The sequence below is a fragment of the Cetorhinus maximus genome, chromosome 2 (assembly GCF_964194155.1).
Source record: "Cetorhinus maximus chromosome 2, sCetMax3.hap1.1, whole genome shotgun sequence".
Classification (NCBI taxonomy): Eukaryota; Metazoa; Chordata; class Chondrichthyes; order Lamniformes; family Cetorhinidae; genus Cetorhinus; species Cetorhinus maximus.
The window spans coordinates 96453584-96478171 of record NC_135880.1 but is presented as its reverse complement, the minus strand read 5'-3'; positions in this window follow the sequence as shown (position 1 = coordinate 96478171).

The window sequence follows — 24588 nt, the reverse complement described above, 5'->3', positions numbered from 1 at the left end:
TGGTTAAAGAAGGCAGCTCATCACCACCTTTTCAAGGGTAATTAAGGATGGGCAATAAACACTGGCCTAGCCAGTGAAGCCCACATGCCATAAAATGACTTTAAAAAGTCTGTGAAGTTGAACAGGTCAGCACATTACTCCATAGGAACAGTAGTAGATGATATTGCAAGACTAGCCATCAATGAGACCTTTGATAAATTTGAAGACATCTTAAAAACCTTCAATAACTATTTCAACCTGAGGAACAATTAGATTCTGGAAAGGGCCAAATATAACAAAAGGGAAACCAGGTGAACAAGTAAATGCTTTTATCAATGATCTTTACATGCTGGTTGAAGGATGCAAGTATGGAGACCTAAAAACAGAATTAAAAGAAGACTGCATCGTACCGATGAATCCCTATCAGACTTATTGCAATCTAAGGAAGACCTCACCTCAGAAAAAGCAATACAGCTGGTGAGACAAATAGAGGTCCATAAACAGAATAGGGCAATTTTGAGAAGAAAACCCTTGGCTCAGGAAATCTCCAGTGATCATACAGTTCCTTAAGCCCAGGAATTTCAAAGAAGTATCAGAAACAAAGGTACAATTTGGAGGGAAAGTGCAAGACACTGTCAGCACTGTGGCACCCAAAAGACCCACAGGAGCAAATAGTGTCCTACAAACATTGCAGAATGCTTTTTCTGCAGAAAAATTGGCCATTTCGAGAAGATGTGCAGAAGTAAAACTTCTAACTTCACAGGTTTCAAAGAAAAAGTCTTCATCCATAAGGCTATGAATAAAGTTGAAGAATTTCCACCAGAAGAGGAACAAAAATGTTTCCTAGGTGAGATCAATAACCACAATCATGCATTCTGGAACAGTGATTATATACATCAATGGACATGCCACCAATTTTAAACTAGATACAAATTTTATCATGAACTGCAGTTACCAATGCCTGCAGCCAAGGGAAACTCAGCTATATAATCCAGGAGGGATCAAACCAAAAGTCAGGGGAAAGTTACAGACAACATTCCGGTGCAAGGGAAAGCAGATATTGGAAACATTGTATGTTCTATCAAGAATTCTGTCTTTTAAGTAGAAAATTTTGTATAGACCTCAATCTTATCAGGAAAGTGGAAAATGTCAATCAGCAAAAACCCAAAGGTGACTTCAGAAATGAATCCCTGAAGCTATCCAACAGCAATGAAGATCTGAATTGCGGCTTCAGCGCTGACTTTTTGACACTCCTTGCAGAGATTGATACTCCAGTCATTTTGCAGGCAGACATCCAGGAGGGTAGAATTCTACTTACTCACAATGAATACACAATGAAAAGATTAGACCAGAAAACACATGAGAATGAGAGTGATCACTCTTCACTCTGTAGTATTGCTTCGAAAGTGGAAGTGAAAATCTGGTGATGGAATACTCTATTCAAATACCACATCCGCCCAACAGTGGTAACTTTCTAGAAAGTACATCTACATCTATCCATCCACCAAAAATGGTCATCAAGGATGCTAGCAGTCAAAGAAGTCAAAAACTAGGCATGGAACAAAGCCACACAATGTCTGCCTTTTCTACGTAGAAGAAAGTGAACTTACTGATAAACAAGGTCTGATGGATTGTGAGGGAAACCAAGACATTGATTAGGTGGATTCCTCACAGCTTCCCATCTTACCCAAAGAATTACCCCCAGGGCTAGAAGTCCAGGGCTGTCCTAGAGTTCAAGTACACGAGACTGCAAGGAGTCATCATTCCAGGAATAAAGAAGGACAGAAAAAAATAGAGGAAAGAGGGCAAACTCAAGAAGCAAGGATAGGGAGCATGTGAAAGGCAAAGAGAGGGATAAACCTGCAAAATCAAATAAAGAGAGAGGGAAATGTGATTGAGAAAATTAAAAGAGTAAAGAGAGGAAGAAACTGATCAAGTCCAGATCCAGAGTCGAATCAAGGGAAAGAAGGAGTAATAGTCTAGCAAGATGACAATCAACCGAGATCTTATTTAGTACATACTTCAGAAGTGACTGACATACATTTCCGCATGTGGGTTGAAATGCGCGAGGACTTGTGGAGATGCTTTATCTGCCTTTAACATGTCAAATGCTGTTTCCTGTGCAATTGTCCATTCCTATTGTGCATCATTGTGCAGTAGCTTGTGAAGAGACCCCACGATCTCTGCATACTTAGGAATGAATTTGTGATAAAAGTTAGGGATACAGCAGAGCGATGCCAACTCTTTCAAATTAGACGGGGCCAGAAGTGCATGACTGGCTTTAACGTTGTATCGTGTAGGCTTTACTCCAGCTGCTGTCACTCTGTACCCTAGAAAGCCAATCTCAGATGCCAGAAATGTTCATTTGTCCTGTTGAGCATTAAATAGTGTTGTGTGCGTTCACTGAGCACCACTGAGAACCGCTGACCATGTTCTGCTTTGTCCCTTCCATTGACAGCAACATTGTCAAGTATAAAAGCAAAATACTGCAGGTGCTGGAAATCTGAAATAAAAACAGAAAATGCTGGAAAAACGCAACAGCATCTGTGGAGAGAGAAACAGAGTTAACGTTTCGAGACTATGGGAAAAATTTCCCCCCTGTTGGGGGGGAACTGCGGGAGGAGGCATGGGCGGGTAGGCCTCTGATTGGCGTCCCTGATCATTTTTACGTGAGTGGGCCAATTAAGGCTCGCCCAGCTTGACATCCGCCAGGAAGCGCTATGCACTCCCTGTGTGGGTGGTGGGCGGGGGGGGGATTCCCTCAGCCGGGAGTGCACTATTTCGCTCATTCACGCGAAAGAGTGCGCTGATCTCCCTGAGGCTGAGTTCTACCTCAGGGAGATCTGCTCCAAATTAAAAATTGCACTACAAATGATAGAAAAATTTCCCTCGCATGCCCCCTCATGTGACACTGTCCCATGAGTTGGGACATGTCCATAACTTTTATTGAAGCCTTTATTAAAAATTTAAATACCCACATGAAACCTCATCCTGCCCGTGGATGAGGTTTCATGTTTTTTCTGAAGCCCGCCAAGGCTCCCGGCCTGCCCGCCAACCTTAAGGTTGGACAGGCAGGTCCGTTAATGATTTTAATTAGTTTTTCATTGGCCTCAATAGGCTGTTGACAGGTCGGCGGGCGCACAGCTGGCTTGGCTACACCCCCGCCAACCTGTAAATGGAAATGACGCGGGGTGACATTGGGAGTTCCACCCGACCTCATCCTGCATCATTTTTCGTGTCGGTGAGTGGGCCCTGCCCCCGCTCGCCGACCGGAAGATCCTGTCCTATATGACTCTTCTTCAGAGCTGAAGAGAAGTAGAAATGTGATTGAAATTTATTGTGTTTAAGGGGGGTGGAGCAGGTGGAGCTGGATAGAAGGTCAGCGATAGGTGGGGGCTAAGGAGAGATTGACAAAGATGTCATGGACAAAAAGACAAACGGAGTGTTAATGGCAGTGGTAAGGGCTAAAGTAGGTGCTGATAGTGGCATACAAGTGTAAAAGCAGAATGTGTTAATAGCAGAACAAGGGTAAGCACTCTGTGAAAGAACAACATGGAACAAGTAACAGATGGCCCTTTAGGGGGTGGGGAGAGGGGGCTGTGGTTGGGAAAAAGGGTGGAAAAATGGATCAAAAGGGATAAAACAATGAATAAATAAATATACATGAAAATAAGTGAATAAAAAATAAAAATAAATTTTTTAAAAGGGGGATTAAAAAAGGGATGAAGATAGAGGAGAAAGCTCATGGTCTGAAATTGTTGAACTCAATGTTAAATCCGGAAGGCTGTAAAGTGCCTAATCGGAAGAAGAGGTGCTCTTCCTCCAGTTTACTTTGGGCTTCACTGAAACATTGCAGCAGGGCAAAGACGGACATGTGGGCATGAGAGCAGGATGGGGTGTTGAAATGGCAAGCGACAGGGAGGTCTGGGTCACGCTTGCGGACAGACCGAAGATGTTCCACAAAGTGGTCACCCAGCCTGCATTTGGTGTCCCCAATGTAGAGGAGACCGCATTGGGAGCAGCAAATACAGTAGACCAAATTGAAGGAGGTGCAAGTGAAGTGCTTCTCCACCTGAAAGGAGTGTTTGGGCTCTTGGACAGGGAGGACATAAAAGGACAGGTGTTGCACCTTCTGCGATTGCATGGGAAGGTGCCATAAGAAGGGGGATGAGGTGTTGGGAGTGATGGCAGAGTGGACCAGGGTATACCGGAGGTAATGGACAATACTGAAAAAATTATCTTCTAAAATGTGCTAGGTGCTGGACTTAGTCCATAGGGCATTCTGCAGTACTGGAACATAACTTTGTGAGTAACAAAAGCTGTGAGATATTGGCACTGCTCCACTAGTGGTATCTGAAGTTAACTTCATTGAATATTGAGTTTCGCTAAGATTGTGGAATGATACGATAGTTCTTGAATTGTGGGAAGTGGATGCTTGTCTGGAATTATTGTTTTATTGGCTGCCTTAAGGCATAGTCAATGTTCACCATTTTTACATCACACAATTACTGATATCCACAAAGATGATTTGATTCGCTCAATGATACATCTGGTTCAAGTCATTTCGGCTCCTGTAACACTTTAGTGAAAATTTCAAATAGCAACCATCCCAAATTTTACAAAACTGACAGAATTGATGCATTGACATGAGGAGCATGAGAGTACCCATTAATCTTAGCAAATCCAGTAAATAAGGAAGGATGCGGTTGTGTATAATCTGTGCAATTGATCACATTAATGTGCTCTCCAGTGGGGTCTTCTTGTTTAAAGCCAAGCTTGTCGAACAGGTTTATCCCCATAAGATTCTGCCTTTACCTAGATCAAACGTGAACCTATCTAGGGTGTCATTTTTGTAGCATACTCGAACTGTGATTATTCCCAAAATTGGAATGGTTGAATCATCATAAGCTTGAAGAGTATCTGTCGCAGGAGTGAGAGAAATTTCTGAAAGATAATGATGGTAGTGCTTGTCACTCAATATAGAAACTTGCACGTCAACATCCATGAGGAGTGGTGCTGAGTTGCCCAAAATCTGGACTGAGCATTCCTTAAAATGACCTGGTGCTTTGCCATACATGATGATATACACATGCTGTACCTCACACTCAGGAAGAGACTCCTCCATGTGTTGAACCGATGAAGTCCTCTTCTTGAACGATCTTCACACCTTTTCAAAGTGATTCCACCTTAAACATAAGTGCTCCCAATGCGGTCTCCTCTACATTGGAGAGACCAGACGCAGACTGGGTGACCACTTTGCAGAACACCTTCGGTCTGTCTGCAAGCATGACCCAGACCTCCCTGTCACTTGCCATTTCAACACACCACCCTGCTCTCATGCACACATGTCCGTCCTTGGCCTGCTGCAATGTTCCAGTGAAGCTCAACGCAAACTGCAGGAACAGCACCTCATCTTCCGACTAGGCACTTTACAGTCTTCCGGACTTAATATTGAGTTCAACAATTTCTGATCATGAACTCTCTCCTCCATCCCCACCCCCTTTCCGATCCCCCTTTTTCCAATAATTTATAATTTTTTTACAACTATATTTTTTCTTTTCCCTCCTATTTTTAAATTTATTTCGATCTATTGTTTCATCTCCACCTTTTAGCCCATTTCGATCCCTTCCCCCCACCCCACCCACACTAGGGCCATCTGCCACTAGCTTGCTTCCCTTAATGTCCCCATTAGCGCAGCTTTTAGATAATATCACCACCATCAACACCCCTTTGTCGTTTTGTCTATGACATCTTTGGCAGTCTCTTCTTGGCCTCCACCTATCACTGGCCCTCTATCGAGCTCTCCTGTACCACCCGCTTCTACCAGCTTATATTTCATCTCATTTCTATATGTCTTAGTTCTGATGAAGGGTCATACGGACTCGAAACGTCAACTGTATCCCTCTCCGCAGATGCTGTCAGACTGCTGAGTTTTTCCAGGTAGTTTTGTTTTTGTTCTAGATTTCCAGCATCTGCAGTATTTTGCTTTTATCTTAAACATGAGTTACCTTTTTTTCCCTTGAGCTGGACATGTGTTGGGAATCAATGGGTATCTCCACAATTTGGGCACAATTTTGAAGGTATCTGACCGTGATGGGGCACATGCTGATGAGACAGCTGAGGTCTCTTGTAATCTTTGAACAGGAGCTAATTGGGCAAGCTTTATTTCCATTCTGAGTCTGACAGTGAATTTCTGTGTAGCCTCTTCAAATCAAACATGGCAGATAAGATTTGGACTGTCTAGGTTGTGGCTTTTTCCAAGGTTAAATCATCATCCTCCATAAGGAGGCATTCCCTCATTCATGGAATTGAAGTTTTCTCAATCAGTTGGTCACAAATTAGTTCATTTGTTAAAGTGCCAAAAATGCATGTGGAAGTCAACTGCTGCAATCCTGCCACTTATCGTTTTATGGGCTCGCCATTTTCCTGGAACCTTTGGTAGAAAGTATCTTGTTCGATCATCACACTTTTCTTTGGCCTGAAGTATTTTTCGAAAGCACTTACCACCATATCAAATATTGGTGTGTCTTCTGTGAGCTGCTTGAGCACTTGCTGGCCTTCAGTCCAAGGCAGGCAATGAGCATTGCCTTCTTGCAGGTCACTGATACATCCAGATGACCCATACCTGTCATGACCAAATAGGTCTTGAATCCCAAACCCATTGATCCCATTTCATGGGTGGATCTCTCGGTGAAGAAAGGAATGGTTCTGGAGCTGGTAAATTTAAACCACTCTCCATCTTGGCACCAATTGTTATGTTTTATACTCAGAGGTGGTGCAGAGATGACACCTGTTTCTATGTCTAAACTGGAATTTTATTTACAAGTGCTTTTTAAAATGCCTGATCTCTCATGCTTCTAGTTTGCTGCTGCTCACTTTCAGTTTAGTTTCTGCTTTCTCTGCAACCACACCCAGGCTTGACTAATAGCACAAAGAGAACAGTTAATAGTTAATCAAACACCGGACAGTTGAATACTACAAGCCACTCGACTCCCTGGTCTCGCCTCCCATCGTTTGTCCCTAATTGAACAGAAAATGTGGAGGCAACCTGTTAATTGTCTGCCTCCTCTAAAATCTGTCCAGAGGGTGCACATCACTCATCATCGGTACCCGGAAATGGTCCTGGCCCCTTATTAATAAGAAAGGCAGTAAATTTCTATCCATTAACTCTGCTTCTCCCTTCGCAGGTGTAGCCTGACTTGTTGATATTTTCAGAGTTTTCTGTTTTTATTTCAGGTTTCCAGCATCCACACTATTGTGCTTTCCAGCGTGGAAGTGGTGGCCAACTCTATCAGCACCGTTGTGGACACAACCACGATGCTGTTTCTGATGGGCAATGTCTCAACTTCCATTGCAGCACAAGCAGTTTCCACCAGAAGTCTCTGTGCTGCAGTAGAAGCTTAGACTGAGGTTAATATAAGTTCACCTTGCTGTTATGCAAGTTCATACTGCTGGTATCATGGCTGTGGATTACAATGTGCAAAGTGGCTTGCAAGGTGACACAGCAGTCTGGCAATCTGTCTTCCAACAGATAACTAGGATTGTTGAGATGTTGCCCAGGGGAGTGGCAGTAGCAGCATAGAGCATGAACCTGCTGGCATCCTCCAATACCATGTGCAGTCTCCTCCAGTGAAAGTCAGCAGCCTTCCAGCAGCCATGTTGCAGCAACAGGGTTAGCACTATGTAGGAGCACGAGGACAGGCAAAGGCATGGAGAAGCTAGTCACTCGGAATGCGTAATTGATTATTGAATGTAATATGGAAAGATCTCATTTATAAACTCAGTTTGGAATGTTTATTTTTTGTCGGCTTTTACTTTTGCATTGAGGCCTAGAAGACATTGTGACATATATAGTCAGTGACAGATGGGAGGTATAATGTGGGACTGTTGGTGAAATAGGGAACTAGGGTTGCATTTACTGGTATCATACATAGATGAGTTCTTCACACACAGCTCGATCAAAAAGGACTGTCTGGGTTGCCTTTTCTTTTCCCCTTCCTCTTTCTCATGCTCCTGTTCTTTAGCTGCTCATTATATATCTGGTGGCTGACCTTTCATGATAACAGGGTTGTGCAGCATATAACAGACCACACTCTACCATACACTGCAGAGTTCCTTGATAGTGGTCCAGACAGCAGAAACGTTTCAGCATGCCAATCGTCTGATCTATCGCATCTATCTATGGTAGTATGGCTTTCATTATATGCATATTGTGCCTGTGTTTGTGGGTTGTGCACTGGAATTATCAGCCATGTCATCAGTGGATCGCCCTATTCACCCAGAAGCCTGCTTTAGTTTGTTGTCGTAGCCCAAATGCAGCTGTCACAGCAGATTGGCACAGAATGAAAGCATCATGACTGTTACCACAATACCAGGCATTGACCTGCATGATTCTTGCTTGTGATCATCCGCAGCTGAACGTTGAGGACATGGAATTACTTCTGGTTCTGGTATAGGGCAAAATGACAAGCAGTGCCCACAAAGCGGTTGTGTGCAGTCAATGACACCCTGCAACATGGGGAGGTCCACAATCCTAGTGAAGACATGCACTCACTCCACCCACTTCTCTCTGCCAACAGTAGACAGCAAACTGTGAGATGTTACAGGTATCTCCCACACCAGCCTGGGAACCCAGTCGCATAAAACTTCACAGCCACTGTCACCTTTATTACCATTGGCAAGGGCAGGCGGTGGCATACTGATATTGGCATTGACTAGTAACCCAGAGACCCAGGGTTATGCTCTGGGGACCCACATTCAAATGCCACCACGGCAGATGGTGAAAGTTGAATTCAATAAAAATCTGGAATTAAAAGCCCGATGATGACCATGAAACCATTGCTGATTGTTGTAAAAACCCATCCGGTTCACTAATGTCCTTTATGGAAGGAAATCTGCTGTCCTTACCTGGTCTGGCCTACTTGTGACTTTAGACCCACAGCAATGCGGTTGACTCATAAATGCCCTCTGAATAAGGGCAATTAGGGATGGGCAAGAAATGCTGGCCTAGCCAGTGACACCCACATCCCATGAATGAATTTTTAAAAATGCAGTCCTTGCCCTGCTTTGAATTTGCAACTGGTGACAAATTTTAGTGAGGACATCCTTACTGAAACTCAGATGTCACACACATTGTTCCTCGCTGAAGATCAGGTAAGGGAATTGTTCTCTGAACACACTGGGCAGATATGGCTTCCTCCCTATCATCCTCCTCCCTCTTTCAGCAGCTTATGCTACTCTATGTGGCTTCTGTTCATCCTCCAAATAACACTGTATTCAAAGGGGAATAGTTATTTGTGTGCACATGTCTGGAAGCAGTTGGTTTCTGCAGGAGCCTTGAAGTCATTCAGCACCTGCCACACCATTCCAGTGATTGCACTGGAGGGGGTGCAGAGGAGATTCACCAGGATGTTGCCTGGGATGAAACATTTAAGTTATGAAGAGAGGTTGGATAGACTTGAGTTGTTTTCGTTGGAGCAGAGAAGACTGAGGGGTGACCTGATCGAGGTGTACAAGATTATGAGGGGCATGGACAGGGTGGATGGGGAGCAGCTGTTCCCCTTAGTTGAAGGGTCAGTCACAAAGGGATATAAGTTCAAGGTGAGGGGCAGGAGGTTTAGGGGGTTGTGAGGAAAACTTTTTACCCAGAGGGTGGTGACGGTCTGGAATGCACTGCCTGGGAGGGTGGTGGAGGCGGGTTGCCTCACATCCTTTAAAATCCTGGATGAGCACTTGGCACGTCATAACATTCAAGGTTATGAGCCAAGCGCTGGTAAATGGGATTAGTTAGGTAGGTCAGGTGTTTCTCACATGTCAGTGCAGACTTGATGGGCCAAACTGAACTGCACTGTGTGATTCTGTGATTCTGTGTGAAGAGTGCGCAATGACGCCGGAACGCTCGCCGGACGCCATCGGGCACTATTTCATTCCTTTTCAGGTCAGGCATGCACCCGACCGTGGGATGAAAAATTCTGTCCATTGTGTTCATGTAGTTATCTTTGCTATCCTTTCCTAAAAACTTCCCATTTGAGTTCTCTGCTCAGTAATCTACTGGTAGTTCAGTTGGTGTACTGGTGAGACATCCAACAAAGCCACCCAATCAGCTAGATAGTCTTGACTGAAAGATTCTTCTGCAACTTAGACCAGGGAATATGAGCTAATTAAAGGCTGAGGTGAAGTCCAGCTCTTGTACAGAGCATTTGAATGTCAATTAAGTCTTTGAGATGGAGAGTATTCAAGGAACTTTAGTTCTTCACTCACCTCAGTTCAAAGAAGTAAACTTGATATTAACCATGCTTCTATTCTGCTTTCTGCTCCAAGATTTCTGCCTACCACTTTTGTATTTCCTTTCCATTGTTTTTCTCTGGGTATTTCCTAATGTTCAAGTATTTTCTAATGTAACACCTTAAAAAAAAGCTGACCTTAAAATGCCAGAAGTTTACAGCAGAGGTTGATGAATCAGAATCATCTTCGTCACATTGCCACTAGAGAGAAGAGGAGGAGGAAGACCCACTTGCACAGTACTTTGAAGATAATAAATAAATCAGAGACACTTTATTATGTCTGGTGTTTTGATCCGACTGGCCATCCGAATTTGCTTAACTTAAACACTCTAGATTGGTTGCCACTATTGTTTTCTGCGTCAGTGAATCTTTTTCTTTCATCCCATTAGCAGATTAAGGCAGAACCTCATAGATTTTTTCAATGTTGTGAAAGATTTTAAGATATCAAATAACGAGTGGATCATTCGTGCCCACTGGCGTAGGGCATGCTTGGTGGTGTGAGCGGACAATATGGCAAGCAGGCCAAAAAAACGGTTTCAGGACGTCATGGAACCAGTTTGCGATCATCCGCTCAACCCGTCAATGGCAAGTCGCATTTCCTATCATTGGATGTCAGGAAACTCATTGTAATATGTCTGCATATCATTATAAGGCCAGCCCACCAGAATCATCTCCACACGCTGGATTGTCTGCCCATGTCGACTTTCACAACAGCATACATAAAGCGTGCACTTGGCAGACTGCACTTTAAGGGGAACTCGGAGGTGAATACACAGTAACATTGCACACCACTCACAAGGGTCATCTGTCGGACTTCAAGGTTGAGGCATGTTGGAGGCGTGGGGGCAAGGGCTTCACTGCGGTTGAGGCTACTTGGCGGTGGGGGCAACGGCTGCCGTGCGGTTGACGTGACTGAGGCATGGGGGCAAGGGCTGCCCTGCATTTGAGGTGACTTGGGGTTGGGGCAAGGGCTGCCCTGCGGCCGAAAGTAGTGCACAAGCACGTGCTGAGTGGGATGGGAGGGAAGCGGCCACGCATTAGTGAAACCTTGTAGAAAGTGACCATTCCTCTACAGTTAAGACGGTTCAGACACAGCCACATTGACATGTGTGGAGTTGGGCCTCTAGCTTACCTGCCCACTGAAGCAACGCAGAGGCATGAAAGTGCCACTAAGTGCTCCAGAGCTTTTCACCCCTTGGGCACAGACTGCAAACTGATGAGCGTTTAGTGGCCTGCAGAACAGTTGGACGACTGGGCTCATTGTACAATCTCCTTGCGAAAGCTGGCTGTGGAGCAGTCACTGCTGGAGGTGCTCACAGCCCTTGCAATGTCATCATCCCAGTTTGGACCAGTCTCCCCCATGTTTCAAGCTAACAGCGCAGCCTTGCAGCAGAGGTTAGGAGAATGCCTGCACCTGAGCTGAGAGCACAACATGCAGCCCAATGGCCGAAGTGGGGTGGAGTGAGGCGGAGGTGGTTGGGGTTTTGAGCAGCCATACAGCGTACTAAACTCTGGCAATCCAAGTGGTGGCCAGCGCTCTCCATGATGTATTAAGGGGCCTTCAGCCTTAACGAAGACAGGTTCTTAGTATACGCAAGCTAACACACGCATCTCTCTCTGTCATCCTACAGGAGGAGTACGTCAGCAGCATGGAGCCTGGTGAATTGTATGCCTCATGGGGTACAGAGAATGGAGACAACAGAGAAGAGAGTGACGGAGGCGCCTGGCTGCACAGAGGGAGGAGCAGCACCCTCTGGAAGGAGGGGCAGCTGGGTTCCCGCACACGCTGCTGAAGAGCCACAGCGAGCCGTCGCTGGCGGTGCCTAGCTAGACCCAGGGTATATAAACGCCACCTTTCATTCCTGCAGATGATTGAGAACCAGTGTCGCCAAAGACTACATATGTGTAGGGTACTGGGCGGTCACATTTGCCAGCTGCTGCAGGATTTGGTGCCACGGGGACATGGAGGGCATCCACTGCTAGTGACCGTTAAAGTGACCTCGGTGCACAATTTCTACACCAGTGGCTCCTTTCAGGGCTCCACAAGTGACCTCTGTAGGATATCGCAAACCTCCACCCACAAATGCATCCATGAGGTCACAGATGCCATCTTTGCGAAGGCACACAACTTTGTACATTTCGCCCGGGACCAGGACAGCCAGGATGCAAGAGTGATTTGATTTGCCCGGATCTCGGGTTTCCTACAGGTGCAGGTTGCCATTGACTGCACTCACGTGGTGCTCAGATCTCCTTCGCAACAAGGGGTCAACTATGTCAACCTCAAAGGATTCCATTCGCTGAATGTGCAGCTGGTGTGCTGCCACCACCACAAACGCGTCCTGCAGGTCTGTGCAAGTTTTCCAGGGAGTGTCCACGACTCCTACATCCTCAGTTGGTCATAGCTCCCTGACATATTCCAGGGTCCACAAAAGCTGCAGGGATGGCTCTTGGGGAAAAGGGCTATTCGCTGAGAACGTGGCATTTGACACCCATTCGGTGGCCTCAGACTGCAGCAGAGCGACGGTATAATGAGGCTCATGCTGCAGCTCGCAACTTGGTGGAGCATACCATCAGGATACTGAAAATGAGGTTCCGGTGCATGGACCGGTCTGATGGAGCCCTGCAATATAGTCCACATAGGGTGTCACACATCATCATCACCTGTTGCACCCTTTGCAGCCTGGCGCTGCAACGGAGAAACGAGCTGGCTGAGGAGGAGATGCAGGAGCTGGAGGTCTCCTCCGATGAGGAGGACTTTGATGATGATGAGGGTGAGGAGGTCCTTGAAGGTGACTATGATGGCGACGAGGCCCTTGCACTGGCCAGACGGGGCAGGCGCGCTCGGGAAGCCCTCATAGCTGCTATGTTTGCGGAGGATGATGACAACTTGCAGTGAGGAGGCACCATAGATCCTCACATTGCATCTGTGAACGTTTGACTCCAGTCTGGCTAATGGCAGCGTGACCTATAATGCTCCTGTCATGGAGACACAGTGGAGGCCCCAATAATCGCTCACTTGTAGGAGGATGATGACGATATATACCAAGGACACTCCATAGATCTTTACGTAGCCTCTGAGAATGTCTGACTCCTGTCTAGTCGAGAGCAGCTTGCTTGAGCTCTGTGATCAGGGTCATATCATAGAGACGCAGCCATGAAACTTTAAATGTATCTGAACCATTGTCTGCCTTCAGCACCTGGTCTGTTCAGGAGCACAGCATCACTGGTCACAAATGCTGAAGAGATGGGGGCCAGCCCCACCTTAAAGCTGCTGAGAGAACACAGAGAGAATGAGGGAACTCTGTGATGCCTGCCCCTGACATTCTGGCAGCAATGACCAGCACTGTTAAGGCATAAGCATCACTAATATGTCCAGGGATTGTGAGATTGGCCCATCACTTTGGTCTGAAGGCGGCACAAAGTACAGGGAAGAGGCCCTGGACTTTGACACCTGCCTTTGTCTTGTGTAGAAAGGTTTCACATCTGAGTGACACGAACACTGCTCATCAGAACAAGGAGCCATAGGCAGGGAGACATTTGAGTTTATTGACAATAGTGAACAGTATGTACAAGTGATTAACACCCATGCCCAGGCTGTGCAACTACATCTTCTTGAGGTGTCAGCTGTGGCTCAGTTCATAGCACCCTCACCTTTGAGTCAGAAGGTTATGGGTTCATGTCCCACTCCCGGAAACCAAGAACTGTGAATGTCCTCAAAAGAATTACATGCGATCTGTTGATAACTCGAAAGAGTTACATCTTCTTAACCTTCCTAAACCTAGCGCTATGCCTCAGTGCTCCTCAGACATCCACAGCAGAGGTGGAGGCAGCCTGCTGACTGTGATGCCCTGTCTGTAATGACCTTGGTGGGCGTCCTCTGGAGGGCCAAGACCTGGAGGGCCCCAGCCTGCTTTTGGGGTCCTGCTGTGGAGCAGTGGCACCCTCCTCGGCCTGTCGAGCTGGAGCTGCTGAGGTCACAGGAAGAGAGGATTCGAATGGGCCGGACACTCTCAGAGTCACTTGGATGGGTGGCCCCAAGGGGGTGCACCTGCTGATCATCCTCCCTATGGGTGTCCAGGGGCCCCTGACTGGCTCCTGGAGGAGAAAGGGAAGCTGGAGTGAGATCGGGCTGCCCTACACCCCTCTCGCGTACACACTGTTGGAGGCTAACTGTGGCGTTGGTGATGGAGTTGAGCCCACTCAGCAATGCAGGAGTGACATCCAGGACCAAGGTCTCCACGACAGCCTCCACCCTATCAATGTTGACCTCGGTGCTTTGGCATGCAGGTGCTATCACCTCAGACTGAAGGCGGACAGATTCCTCCATCATGCCTTGCAATCTGAGGAGTGCAGCAGAAATCCCCTCCTGATGTCCCTGAGCTTGCCTTTGCAGAACCAGCAACTGTGACATGACCGAGTCCAGAGTCTCGTTATCTGACTTGGACTCAGCAATGTTCTGGCCTCTAGCAGTCCTCCGAGTGCCGGGGTCCGACCGAGGTGTGTATGTCTATGCTGGTGGAGGGTGTGAGCGAGTGCTGTGACAGGTCTTCAGGGGAAGTTTCGGTGGGCTCCCCTTCTAAGCTTCTCTCAGGGCTTGATTGGAGGCGCTGGGCCATGGACTGTCTTGGCAGTTTCCCAGATGTGCCTGCAAAAGCAAAGGGATTTAATTAGTGCATAGCAGTGGCCTGTGAAACAGGACACATCACTCATAGCCCAGGTTTCTGATGGACGTTGCACTGCTGGCCCCTCACTTGGTCGAGCACCACCGACCTCACTGTCATCACAGGAACGGTCCAGATCCTTGCCGGCCAGCCGGATGGCTCTGTTTTCAAAGTCCGCAAGGAGCTTGATTTCAGACATTCCTCTACCGGTCTGCAATGTCTCTCTCTTGTTGTGTGCCAGCTTGTCCTGCATGAATAGAGATGGAGAAAGTGTAAGCAGGACATCTGCCAGGCCAGATGACAAGTAGGCCTGGCACGTGTAGGTGGTGAGTGGTCCCATGGATGGGATGAGGACAATGAAGGTGTGTGCTTGAGAGAGTGAACGGTGATGTTCCTTGAACTGGCAGTGAGTGAGGACCCTGTGGATGTGTGATGGGTTTGTGAGTGTGTGAGTTGAGAGTGAAGAGAAGAGAGAAGAGAAGGAGATCATTCATCCTCTTGTGGCATTGGATGGCTGTCCTCTTTTGCAGGGTATTGGCGCTGACCACCATTGCCACTGCCTTCCAAGCTGGACTAGTGATGTTGCTGCTCATCCTGTGGCCAGAGCAGGGGTAGAGGACATCACTGCAGGCCTCCACTGCATCTGAAAGTCACTCTAGGGATGCGTCATTGAACCTGGGAGCTGCAGTCTTTTTGCCTTTCAGGGCTTCCTGTCCTCTGTGCAGCAGTCCTGGGCTGGAAGCACTGACAGGTGCGTGTGGGGTTGCATTTTAAATGTGGTGCCTGGCGTGATGAAGTGGCAAGGTGACGGCTTGGTGGGCGAATGAGAACCCACCCTCCATAGAAAAGGCGTGTTTCCAGGGAATGCATAATTAATGCGGCGGGTTTGGGATGATACAGATTGAAAAGCCATTTGTGGCCGGTGGATAAAACATCGTTTTACCCTCCTGCTATCGCACTTAGTGCATATCTGGGACAATCCTGCCCAATGTTTTCACTAATTAGTGATTTGGTAACAGGAATGTGAGATTTAGGAGCATCATTAGAAACGAGAAGAATTTGTTTCACAGAATAAACTATTGGAATATGGAATGATTTATTATAAATGGTAATGAGGGGTAGGGCATGTCTGGAACATGATGCTTAAGGCATCACAACAGTATGGACATACCAGATGGACCATTTACTTCCTTTTTCCTGTCTGGTGTTTTCTTATTATATTTGTAAGTGATTATTGAAAAAGAAATTGCATTTATATAGGGCTTTTCACGAATTTGCTTTACAGCCAATGAAGTAGTTTTAGAAGTGTATTCACTGTTGTAATGTTGGAAACATGACAGCCAATTTGCACGCAGTAAACTCCCACAACAGCAATGTGATAATGAGCAGATAATCTGTTTTTTTTGTGATGTTGACTGACGGATAAATATTGGCCAGGACACCAAGAATAACTCCCCTATCCTTCTTCAAAGTAGTGCCATGGGATCATTTACCTCCACCCAAAGCAAGCAAATGGGGCTTCGGTTTAACATCCCATCCAAAAGACAACACCTCTGACAGTGCAGCATTCCCTCAGTACAGCACTGGAACGTCAGCCTCAACATTTTTACTCAAGGTCTGAATGGATTTAAAACCAGAACTTTGTGATTCAACTGAGCCACAGCTGACGGTGATTGAGGAAAACATTTTAACAGCATTTAAAATAAATTAGACAGCTATTTGTAAGTAAGAATATAAAAAAGTAGAAAAATTAGATCAGAGTAGATAGCCCCAGTTGAGGAGCAATGAGGACTGCCTGTCAACCAGTCATAGAATGACACTGATGGCAATCATTAAGTAATCTCTGGCTAAAATAATTCACATTCTTGGAGCTGGGACAATGAAAAATGAGTCTTGAATTTAATTGGGGCATTTGGAATTTTCACAAATATTGTTTGGGCAATATGGAGGTAGAATTCAACAATGGTGGGTTTGCAAAATGGATAATGATGGATGAGAAGTCTCAGGAAAATAAACTCAGGCACGATGTGCAATGGGCGGTGGACCTGCTACTGCCTGTTTTGGAATTCTACCGCAGTTGAGTTTTACCTGCTGTCAATTTTAAGTTGCCCCCATTCTTTAATTTTTCTCAGCATGTGCCTAAAGAGCACAGTTTGTTGTTCTTAAAAGTGAAATTGCATATCTTTATTAATAGCAAGCTAGTAGAAACTTCTGGCTATCTAGTAACAGCCTGCGTCCAACGCTTTACTGAGTGTCGGGCATTCTTCCAGTTCCTTGGCTGTGAATTTGTATCCAATTCTCTGACAGCTTAGTTGTGGGTATACGTAACCTATTCTCCAGTGAATAGGCAAGAGTATCTAATTCCACTTGCACAGAGGCGGATGAACTATCTGCATTTTAGCTGTTTGCTAGTCTGTGCAAACCCCAGAGAAGGTTTGCAATTTATTCTGGAGATCTAGTAGTGAGGATATTCCCATGCATTCTAATTCTCTAGCATTCAAACAGGAAAAGTCACTGATCAATTGCAGTCAAGGGAAATTTAAAAGTAGTGGAACTTTGAACATTCTTCAGTTTTCAGATTTAAAAATATATATATTTGCAGGCCTTCAAGCCAAAAATTAAACCTGAAAAACAAATGGGCCAGTGGTGACAGGTGTTATTGAGGTTTAATGGAGAGAGAAAAAATGTGGGGAATTGAGTGGAAAATGTAACTAAAATGGCAGAGGCATCTGCCTTTGATTTATTTTATTTACTACAACATTACCATGCCAGATTCCCCCATCCCACCCTCAGTGACAGCTGGCATAAAATAGACTCTCAAGCTGGATTTAACTCAAAAATTTAAAGGTGAAACCTTTAGCCTGAGACTCATTCAACTCTTATGAAGTTGGCCATCAAAATTTTGGAAGAGTTATAAATATGAAATAAGTGGATTGGAATGACATGCGAATTACTGGAATCTGACCACCCCCTTTAGTGAGTCAGTGAATATGACAAGCAACCATATTAAAGTAAATGGAAGGCAAATGTGCTTACGGACAGAATTTCAATACAAAGTCTGGAGTTTATTTTAAATTAATGAGTTCTGTATGGATTGTTGCACAGATGTTGTAAGAAAGCACCTTAGCATGCCTAACCTCTGTAATCAGAATGCGGTTTTTAAGGAAACCCAACATTTTCTTAATGCAGTGAATGTTCACTGATGTGAATTGTATTGGATTTTGTGGTTAGTGGTGAAGCAGGGGGGATTCTTCACTGACCTCAAAGAAAGATGTCCACAAATATCTAGCAATCCCTGTGGTGTGGTTTTCCCCTTTCTTGAAGGCAGTCTAAATCTGGAGCCAAGTCAAGAGGATATCTTGGGCTTGGAGCAGCAGTGATATCAGCAAGCAGCCAAGGAGACAATCGCATTGAAGTATTCACAGCAAACAACAAACATTTAATATCCCTTACTTCTAATTTAAATTTTCAGATTGTGAAATAAATTATGATTGAGACGGAAGATAAAATAAAGATAAACAAGAATTTTTTTTTAAAATACTTTAAAAATGTGGAATATTTTTACTATTATGGAGAAATTTGACAATCCACAAAAATAAAATAAGCTTTTCAAGGCCGGTGAGGGTGTTTAGCAATAATTCAGAAGTTATTGTGCCATCAAAATTTCAGTTACACCTCATTCAACAAGGTGCAACTTTCTCGACAGTATTTTTTAGCAATACTAATAGCATATGAGTGGAAGATTTAGTCAAATCATGATTGCAAAGGAGATTGCAGTTTGTGAGAACCTCTGCAGATCACCCTATTGAAGAGCATATATTCATTGACAGGAACTTCCGGATTTCCATGTTATTCTGCCCGAAGTTGCCATCAGTTTAAGTGGAGCAATGATGGAAAAATATGACAATTTTGTTGTCATTACCATACCACCCTCTCCAGTGCCTCTATCATCCATTTTATAATATGCTTGCAGACAGGGGAGAGATGATAGGCAAGGCTCCCACCCCTTCTTCATCTATCCACTGACCAAAGATAATGAGCGGAATTTTCCCAGACTTGAACGAAGTGCAGTGGCGGGTGGTTAAAATGGAGTCCAACCTGCCAATGAAAATGGCGGATTTTCCCGCTGTATAGCCCCGAGCCTGCCTCATTATTTATTCACTCCTGCAAAACATACCATTTCCATGGCAAGTGGACTCTCATTCGCCCGTCCGTCATCACCCTACTGTTGCATCGCACTGGCTGCCATGTTGAAAAGGCAGCCGCCAGCAAATTGCTCATCGCCACCAGCTCACCATCGCTACCCAGGAGACATGGCCAGAAAAGGAAAAATGACTGCAGCTCCCCCCACCACGTTTCAGGTCCCTCGAGCAACTGCTGGATGCCGTGGAAGCCCGCCGGGATGTGCTCTACCCCCGCTCTAGTCGCATGATAGGCAGGAAAGTCACCAGCCCAGCTTGGGAGATGGTGACAGCGGTGGTCAGCACAAGCACCCTGCAGAGGAGGACAGCCACCCAGTGCCACAAGAGGATGAATGATCTCCTCTGTTCCACCAGGGTAAGTCACTCTTTTCATCACTCCCAACTCACACACTCACAAATCCACAGGGCCCTCACTCACTGCTGGTTAAGAGACACCACCATTCATTCTCTCACACAAAACCATCATTGTCCTCATCCCATCCATGGGACTACTCACCACCCACACAGGCCAGGCATACTTATCATTTGGCCCGGTAGTCATCCTGCTACACTCTCCCCATCTCTATCCTTGCAGGACAAACTGGATCACAACTGGCAGGAAAGGTCGCAGACAGGTGGAGGAATGCCGGAGGTAAAGGTTCTGACAGAATTCGAAAACAGAGCCATCCAGCTGGCCAGCGATGACCAGGACCGGTCCTGTGCTGACGGTGAGGTCGGCGCTGCTCTACCAAGTGAGGATCCAGCAGTGCAACATCCATCAGACAACCATGTTGTGAGTGATGTGTCCTCTTTCACAGGCCACAGCCATGCACTAATTATCTCCTCTTGCTTTCGCAGGCACATCTGCCAAATAGCCAACAGAGTCCATGACCCAGGACCTCCAATCAAGCCCTGAAGAAACCTCTGAAGAGGAATCTGAAGGTACCCTCCCTGAAGTCTTGTCACAGCACTCACCCATACCCTCCACCAGCGCAAAGACACACACCTCGGTGGGACCTAGCTTTAGAGTAGCCTCGGGATCACAATCTGGTGAGCTCATGGCACTTTCTGATCCACAGCAGGTGGAGGCAGGGACTTCCTAGGTCTCTGGCACTCAGAGGACTGCAGGAGGCCAGAACATTGCTGAGTCTGAGTCAATGACGAGCCTCTGGGCTCGGTCATGTCACAGTTGATGGAGCTCCAAAGGCAAGCTCGGGAACATCAGGAAGGGATGCCCACTGCACTCCTCAGATTGCAAAGCACGATGGAGGAGTCCATCTATCTTCAGGCTGAGGTGACAGTGCCAGCATGTCAATGCACCAAGATCAACACTGCCATGGTGGCCGCCATGGAGACCTTGGTCCAGGACATCACTCCTGCACTGATGCATGGGCTGAACTCCATCGCTGACGCCATAGTTGGCCTTCAACAGTGTGTATGCAAGAGGGGTGCTGGGCAGCTTGATCTCACTCCAGCTACCCCTTCCACTCACAGAGTCAGCCAGAGGCCCTCGGGCACCCATAGGGAGGAGAATCAGCAGGTGCAGACTCCAGGGCCATCCACCCAGGCGATTCTGGGAGTGACCGGGCCATCCGAATCCCCTCTTCCTGTGACCTCAGCAGCTCCAGCTTCACAGGCCAAGGAGGGTGCCACTGCCACACAGCAGGACCCCGAAAGCAGGCCGGGGTCCACCAAGTCTCAGCCCTCCAGAGGACGCCTGCCAAAGTAATCACAGACAGGGCGTCACAGTCAGCAGGCTGCCTCCACCTCTGCTGTGGATGTCCAGGAAGCACCAAGATGTAGCAGCAGGGTTAGGAAGGTTAGGTAAAAGTATCTCTTGTAAAGTTAAAACAATTAACTAAATTAACAATAACTCTTTTGAGTCAAAACAATAAACTAAATTAACAATAACAAGGGAGAAATTAAGCACAGCCCCTAATTCAGGTCAGCTGTAAAACCAAGGACAAAGTTTAAAGGAACCTTGCAAACATCAAACCAAGATGTGATTAAAGGGGTCAACAAAACACCCCAGTCCCCGCGGTGCCCACCGGGCACGGAAGGCCTCGATGGTGCCGGCAGACACCGCATGCTCCCTTTCCAGGGACACCCGGCCGCGAACGTAGCCGCAGAAGAGGGACAAACAATCAGGCGGGACTCTCCCCTCGATCGCCCGCTGCCTGGACCTGTTAATGGCCAACCTGGCCAGGCCCAGGAGCAGGTTCACGAGGAGGTCCTCCTCCTTCCCGACCCCCTTCCGCACCGGGTGTCCGTAGATCAGGAGCGTGGGACTGAAGTGCAAACAAAATAGTAACAAAAGATTTTTTAAATAACTAAAAAGGGAGTGCAGCCTAAGGCACCCAATATATGCATGGTCCACGGACTCCACAAGACCGCAAAAAGTGCAAGTGTCTTGGGAGTCCGTGAACCTAAACATTCTCCTATTGTAGGGGACTGCTGCATGCAACACCCTCCAACCCAGGTCCGCGATAGAAAGCGGGAGGACACCTCCGTAGAGGGCCTCCCATCGGGGGCCTCCGCCGCCGGACGGCAACAAGGCACGCCAGGGCGTGTCCGGGCAGCGGACGAGGGTGAGAAAATGGAAAGTGTACAGCAGCAGTCCGTACAGAAAACCCCTCCACGGCGTGCCAAATGGCACGGAGGGCATGTCCCCGAGGCGGCTCATATTATTAAGTTAGGTAAAAGTAGCTCTTGTAGAGTCAAAACAATTAACTAAATTAACAATAACAAGGGAGAAATCAAGCACAGCCCCTAAGTCAGGTCAGCTGTAAAATCAAGGAAAAAACTTTAAAGGAACCTTACAAACATCAAATCAAGATGTGTTTAAAGGGGTCAACAAAACACCCCAGTCCCCGCGGTGCCCACCGGGCACGGAAGGCCTCGATGGTGCCAGCAGACCCCGCGTGCTCCCTCTCCAGGGACACCCGGCCACGAACGTAGCCGCGGAAGAGGGACAAACAATCAGGCGGGACTCCCCCGTCGATCGCCCGCTGCCTGGACTTGTTAATGGCCAACCTGGCTAAGCCCAGGAGCAGGTTCACGAGGAGGTCCTCCTCCTTCCCGACCCCCTTCCGCACCGGGTGTCCATAGATCAGGAGCGTGGGACTGAAGTGCAACCAAAATAGTAACAAAAGATTTTTTAAATAACTAAAAAGGGAGTGCAACCTACAACACCCTATATACACGTGGTCCACGGACCCCACAAGACCGCAAAAAGAGCAGGTGTCTTGGGAGTCCGTGAACTTACACATTTTACGATTTTAGGGGACTGCTGCTTGCAACACCCTCCAACCCAGGTCCCCGATAGAAAGAGGGAGAACACCTCCGTAGAGGGCCTCCCATCGGGGGCCTCCGCCGCCGGACGGCAACAAGGCACGCCAGGGCGTGTCCGGGCGGCGGACCAGGGCGAGAAAATGGAAGGTGTGCAGCAGCAGTCCATACAGAAAACCCCTCCGCACCGTGCCAAATGGCACGGAGGGCATGTCCCCGAGGCGGCTCATATTATTAAGTTAGGTAAAAGTAACTCTTTTGAGTCAAAACAATAAACTAAATGAGCAGAAAGAACAAGGGAGAAAACAAGCACAGCCCCTAAGTCAGGTCAGCTGTAAAATCAAGGAAAAACTGTAAAGGAACCTTACAAACATCAAACTAAGATGTGATTAAAGGGGTCAACAAAACACCCCAGACCCCGCGGTGCCCACCGAGCACGGAAGGCCTCGATGGTGCCGGCAGACACCGCGTGCTCCCTTTCCAGGGACATCCGGCCGCGAACGTAGCCGCGGAAGAGGGACAAACAATCGGGCGGGACTCCCCCGTCGATCGCCCGCTGCCTGGACCTGTTGATGGCCAACTTGGCCAGGCCCAGGAGCAGGTTCACGAGGAGGTCCTCCTCCTTCCCGACCCCCTTCCGCACCGGGTGTCCATAGATCAGGAGCGTGGGACTGAAGTGCAACCAAAATAGTAACAAAAGATTTTTTAAATAACTAAAAAGGGAGTGCAACCTACAACACCCTATATACACGTGGTCCACGGACCCCACAAGACCGCAAAAAGAGCAGGTGTCTTGGGAGTCCGTGAACTTACACATTTTACGATTTTAGGGGACTGCTGCTTGCAACACCCTCCAACCCAGGTCCCCGATAGAAAGAGGGAGAACACCTCCGTAGAGGGCCTCCCATCGGGGGCCTCCGCCGCCGGACGGCAACAAGGCACGCCAGGGCGTGTCCGGGCGGCGGACCAGGGCGAGAAAATGGAAGGTGTGCAGCAGCAGTCCATACAGAAAACCCCTCCGCACCGTGCCAAATGGCACGGAGGGCATGTCCCCGAGGCGGCTCATATTATTAAGTTAGGTAAAAGTAGTTGCACAGCCTGGCCACGGGTGTTGATCACTTGTACATACTGTTCACTATTTTCAAAAACTCCTGCAAATGTCTCCCTGCCTGTGGCTCCTTGTTCTAATGAGCAGTGTTCTTGTCACTCAGATGTGAAACCTTTCTACATAAGATAAAAGGCAGGTGTCCCAGTCCAGGGCCTCTTGCCTGTGCTCTATGTGGCCTTCAGACCACAGTGATGGAGCAGTCTCCTACTCCCTGGAAACATTACTGATGCCTGCACCTCAGTGGTGCTGGTCATTGCTGCCAGAATGTAGTGGGCAGGTGCCACAGAGTTCTCTCATATCCTCTGTATGCTCTCAGCACTTTTAAGGTGAGGTTGGCCCCCATCTCTTCAGCATCTATGACTAGTGATGCTGTGCATCAGCTCTTGAAGGGCTAAGGTGCTTAAGGCGGACACGGTATCAGATGCTTCTGAAGTTTCATGGCTGCGTCTCTGAAATCACCCTGATCATGGAGCACAAGCGAGTTGCCCTCGGCCAGACAGGAGTCAAACATTCTCAGAGGCTATGTGAAGATATATGGAATATCCTCTTTGCATGTTGTCATCATCCTCTTGCAATGCAGCGACTATCAGGGACTCCGCTGCATCTCAATGAGAGGAGCATTCTCACAGAGGGTATTGGCGCTGCAATAAGCCAGACTGGAGTCAAGCATTCACAATTGTGATGTAAGGATCTATGGGGACACCTTACTGCATGTTGTCATCATCCTCCACAAATCTGGCAGCTATGAGGGCCTCCCGAGCATGCCCGGCATCGTCTAGCCAGTGCAAGAGCTTCATCCCCATCATCGTCACCACCGAGGACCCCCTCACCCTCATGCCCGTTGGCGTCTTCCTCATCCAAGGAGAAATCCAACTCCTCCATCTCCTCCTCAGCCAGCTTGTCTCCCCATTACTCATCTCCCTCGGTGGGGGTGTGCAGGGGTCAAGTGCTGCCCTGGCGCTGCATCGCGCACACGGGCAATCGAGGTTGGGGTCAGGGTAAGCGAGGGAAGTGGCCACGCATTAGGGACACCTGTATAAACTGACCAGGCCTCTGCAACTCAGACAGTTCAGGCGCAGCCACAGTGA